The sequence below is a fragment of the Ptychodera flava genome, chromosome 2 (genome assembly GCF_041260155.1).
Source record: "Ptychodera flava strain L36383 chromosome 2, AS_Pfla_20210202, whole genome shotgun sequence".
Lineage (NCBI taxonomy): Eukaryota > Metazoa > Hemichordata > Enteropneusta > Ptychoderidae > Ptychodera > Ptychodera flava.
This window is the reverse complement of record NC_091929.1, coordinates 47,595,001-47,600,537: the sequence shown is the minus strand read 5'-3', so window position 1 is coordinate 47,600,537 and position 5,537 is coordinate 47,595,001.

Here is a 5,537-nt window from a genome sequence, read left to right as displayed (position 1 = left end):
GATTTAAAGGGAATTTTATACAGTCACGACGAGTAAAAGTGACTCTTTGTGTACGAAGTTATGGAGAAACTTCATGTAAGAGAAGATTTTATATGTGTTATTTTTTATTTTGAGGATGCACTTGTTGCAGTATCGACGTACAGCAGCTAAGACATTATTGATTTGAGTCTTGTTTATACAAAAAACGATGTGTATTGTGAGTGGTAATTATTTGATGGTTTAATGAATACTTACCTCGAGAAATTATTTTGTATTGAATTTGCTATTTTGCGTTCAGTAAATAGCTTTCCAAAAAGAGGGAAGAGAGAAATTGAGAACTTTTCGCCCCAGCAAGAAGGGAGGAGCACGAGGTTAAAAGGACGGGAATAGTTTAAGCTGTCATTCTCTGAAACTAAAAATTGAGAAATCGGCGATAAAACCCACTCTGCCTCCTATAATGGTGAATTTGTGTGACTGAAGTGGTACAAGATATGAAATAGAATGCAAGTTTCGAAAAAGAGAGATATTAATGATGGTTCTGTAATACGTAGTGATACAAAGAAAAAAAGGAAACAAAGGAAAGATTTACTTTTCAGAATGAAGGGATATAACCCTTCCACTTTGGGTTTGTAAGAAATTATGAAAATATTCTGTGTAAATTGTAGTAAGAAAGGGCCCTTATTACTCATTATTCATGTATATTTATGACGAAGTATGTTAACTGTTGTGTAGAACTATTTAACACACTTTCTTGAGTTATGTAATTTTTCTTCTATTCTTTATTTCATTAGTGGTTGTATGCTTTTCATTTTACCGTTTATTTCTAATTGAAAATTCATGCGGGACGCATTCATAGAAAGAAGGGGAATGTTACAGAGTTCATTGACTCTGACGTCAATTCTGCATAAAGGTTAATTATCAGGTTCAGACAGGTTCAGACTTTGTTAATTATGTGCGATGATTATACCTTAGGTGAGAAATCTAACAAGTACATATTGTTCTTGTGTTTATGGTCTTGGCGATTGATACACGTAGGTACCTTGGCACCAAATACGTCAGGGAAAGATTGCATTTTATTTGTATGTAAATAAGGGTTGTATGCATTGAATTGTATATACACGGTGTCTTTACGAACAACAGCTCAGACGAAGGGACAACATCTTGAGAGAAGGACCTATCTGGCAATATGTAACATCCATTTATAAGAATAAACGGTGTTATCTTGAAGACTTGGAGTCTCTACGCTGTTTCTGTATCCCGATATCCTCTCGCATGGCGATTCCCCGAGGAAGATAATTGTCGATGGCAACACGGTGTGAAAGCAACTTCTATCTGTCCACCTGTACAACTTCCGTCAACTTAACTTCTGTCCGTCAACTTCCGTCATCCCAACTTCTGTCTATCAACCTCTGGTCATTCTGATGGGTCATATCAGGGGTTTCATTAAGAGCAAGCAGTCGGCGAAATTGGACGATTACTCTCACGATTTTGCCTGCTACTTTTTGGAAATTTGGACTTTTTCATCGCTAAAATATTGACCCTCCGAAATGGTTTGGACAAGTATCACAAGCTGTGTTATCAAATTATTCAACCGGTTTTATGTGAAACAAAGTTTAGTAGACGAGCGACTACGATCGCCATGTTGCACGTCTAGGGTGCTTTGCCTGAATAAAAATTGGAATTGCAACGGACGAATTTATTGGCTACTGCAATTGCTAATTCCTATGTGGTGATCTTTATATCCGCCAATGAAAACGTGCATACTACACCTGTCGGCCCTCATAAGCTCAATTCAAAGTGGCCGATAAGCAAAGAAGAAAGCGACCGCAAGGTCAAGCTTCACAGTACGATCTTGGGTCTTTTGAGCGCACCAAGGAACTGTCCTACATTTACATATTTACATATATTTATGTACAATCAGACACACATAGTTATGCACATGCATACATATATTCATACACATAAGTCAAACATACGAACAAACGACCATGATGGAGGGACTGTGAACAGACATGATTCTGAATAATCTTAAAACTTTCTGCCTAAGACGCAAATCAACACAGGACACATATACTATAAAGCTTATTATATCATACCAGTATATTGATGGTGCAAATACAGCGATCTGATTGGTTGAGACACGAAAAGAACCGTGGTATATCGGCGATATACCACGGTTGGCATACGCACGAGCTCTCTACTTGAGCAAAAATTCTTTTATGACATTGCACGCCACTATACTGTTGTGATATAATAGCAATAAATCACACTCAGCGATGCTATCGCTCGTGCATATATGTCGTGAACTGGTCAAAATCTCGTGGTATACCATCGCTGGGTGTGCTTTATTGCTTAAATATTTTGTCAAAACCTACCAGTAAAAGTGACAGAAGGAGCGTTATTAGTGTTGTACTCATTGCCACCATCAAACGAATGTGGACTATGTTAATTAAATTATTAACTAAATTATTATTATTGTGCAATAGCCTGAGTCGGAAAAACATATTTTTTAAAACAACGCAGGAATAATAGTGTTTTTGACATGTACGTACGTAAATATGATAAATGATTGACAACCATGCATTGACATATGTTTGTCCTATGAAGAGAGAGTAATTTTCAAAAAGAAATTGTGAGATTAAACTTTCTCATGGGAATTCTCCTCCGCCATTTACATGACAACGGACTAATGGGTAAAAATGAACAAATTCTATATCAAAGTCAGTGAGCCTGACGGCATAGTCTCAAAACAGACCAAACAGTCTAAGATATTTGTTCACCCGTACCTGGAACAGCAACAAGCATGTAAAGCAGTGCGGGCTTCTTCTCTCAAACTCTGCCCCTTTTAATCAACAGGCGACGACAGTCGACGGCAATTTTGAACTAAGTAAGGTGTTGTTTTCCCGCCTGCACACCATACACAAATGTACGTGGACAAGATTTTCGTTCTTTCATTCGTTCTTGAGACCCTTTTGTCACAGCTGTCTGCCTCTTCTTGACATTCCCCGTCTCATACTATACCCTTAGTTTAACTCTATATATAATATGGACACGTTCAGAATGTGCATTCTACTGGATTGATTTTACCGAATTTTTTAACAGCGAAGTCGATCACGATAAAATGCGTGTCGAGGACAAATATTAGGACTCTCAATTTATACAATTCTTTTCTGATCTACCACTTGTTGGGTTCATTTTCAAGATCTTGGAGTAAGAAAAAAATTGACTGCTTTAGTTTCGAAGTTCGAAGATTTTGTTTTTCGCTATTGAGTTAACACATATAGATGGAGGTCAAATATCGAATTTTCTCTGGTACTAAAATTTGCACAGTGCCCCGGATTTTTATTCGTGATTTGTTAAGAAAACCGTTGAAAGTTTCATCAAGAAAAGATAGAGCAATAGTTTAAGTCTTTCACTTTCGAGACGCATACAACTTAAATAATGGATATACGGTATCACGGGCGAACATCCGCTGCGCACTGCTGGCTACTCTCCGACGCAAGACATTGTGCTATTATAACGAATGACGACTGAAGTAAAGTTGAATCCAAGGCCGTTAATGGCCATAGTGTCTTGTTTCTGTTGATTGGCTGTAGGATATACTTGATGAATAGTCAATCATAAAATGGCTGATTATTCAACCGTTTGTACTCAATTTCTTCTCGAGTCGCGTGACACTTGTATGATCAAAACAAATTTTTCATTGTCACATAAGCTAATTAGATCCGTTATATTTTGCTATATCTATCGGATTACAAATTTTGAAAGGGTGGGGATTCGGCCGAGCGGTTTTTTTCAGTGAGGTCTTAGCTAGCACTGGCAAAATGCTTTAGCCACTCTGATGGGAAAAGCTGTTGTAAGACAAGCCTGTATGGACTTTCCAAGAAAAGATGTTAGTGACAAAGTAAAATACATGCATTTATATCAGATATAGTGTACTGACTTCAACGAATGAAAACATTGTCACGAAAAATCATCTTTATTTTTCTGGAATTTTTTTATAGTTTTTGTACTCTGAAACAAGGCTTTTGATAGGATGAACAGTTTTGAAACTCAAATGCACCCATGTACTGTTTCTAAAAAGCATAAGCCTTCCCTATTTTGGTGTTTTCCAATTTCAGATAACCCCGTCCTATTTTGCCCGCTCACCCCCGCCATTAGAACCCTAAAGCAAGCTGATTTCGGCTTATACATTTTAAAAATATAAAGAGTTACCGGGTTATCAAGTGACTAATGCATAAGCTAATAACTTTATTGGCAAGTACGATTCCCCTGTAACCAATTCTATACTCCTGTGACTACCATGTGACTATCATGTGACTACATGCCTTATCATGATGTGATGACGAAATGTTTATTTGTAAAGAGGTTGAATATTTTAATCTCTGAGAAAAACATGAATTTTTTTCTTTAATACAAGCAATATTTTGTTCATTTGATGAAATCATAAGACCTGCCCATTACCCTTCAACAGTCTTACATCGTCTCTTGCAATAAGGCCAGAGTAATTGAACTATTCATTTTGTGTCTACTCAGAATTTTGAAAGGTAAGCGGATCAAAAACACACACAGAAAATGTTATACATGCAAATTTTATGGTTACTTGATTGTTTCCGTTCAATGTTATTATAACAGCCACTTCAAAAATCAAAATATAAATGCATTTTTTCACGTCCATAATTTACACTTCATTCTGCAAGCATGCAGACTTTTGAAGTACCTTTTTACAAAATGTCTAAAAAAAGTTTGTGTTCAGAAAAGCTGACCGGAAAAGTCCTAAAATTCAATATCTAATTTTTTCATTGAAACCTCAAGAAACATAAACGTGGGGAAATGCAAAACAAAGAATTATATTATATCATGCTACCATGCGCCATTGTGATTGGACGAGCGCTCATTCCACCGATGCTAAAATACTGTTTTAGCACTGCTAGCAGTGCTAAAACGGGCCCCTAAACCAGCATTTTCGACAACTGCTCGGTCGGTGCATTTGAACGTACCTATCTAAACCATAGACCCTCGAGAAAGACCGAACCACTTTGTTTCAAAGACCGAAGACCGAATTTTGATACACAGATAAAGTGTGGGTCTGTAACTCACCTCTTGGTGAAAATAAGTTGGGATCGATGATGAGAGACATCTCTGAAGCAGCACGTTTGGGGTATGATGCACACAAATATTAGGGCGACAGCGCACCGTGCACTTTGCGGGAGTCGAGACGCGATATATCCTGGTATCGCTCTTTAAAATGAATATAGTATCCGTTCATACACAAAAAAATTGACACTTCCTCACAGTAACGGTATGTCAGATATTATTTACCAAAGTTTGGTCTATAACAGATCGGGATGTCCTAACGATGTAGACCAAGAAGTTCAAAATAACAATGGGATGACTCCTGGCGACTGCGACGATATTTGACATCAAATGCAACGAGCAGTGTCAGCGTCCAGCTCTCCCTGCATCGAGCAACACACTCAGAATCTGCACAACTGTTCATCACAGTTGCAGTCATCGCAAGTCTGGATTATTTTAAAACTGCTTGTTTTCTGGTACAA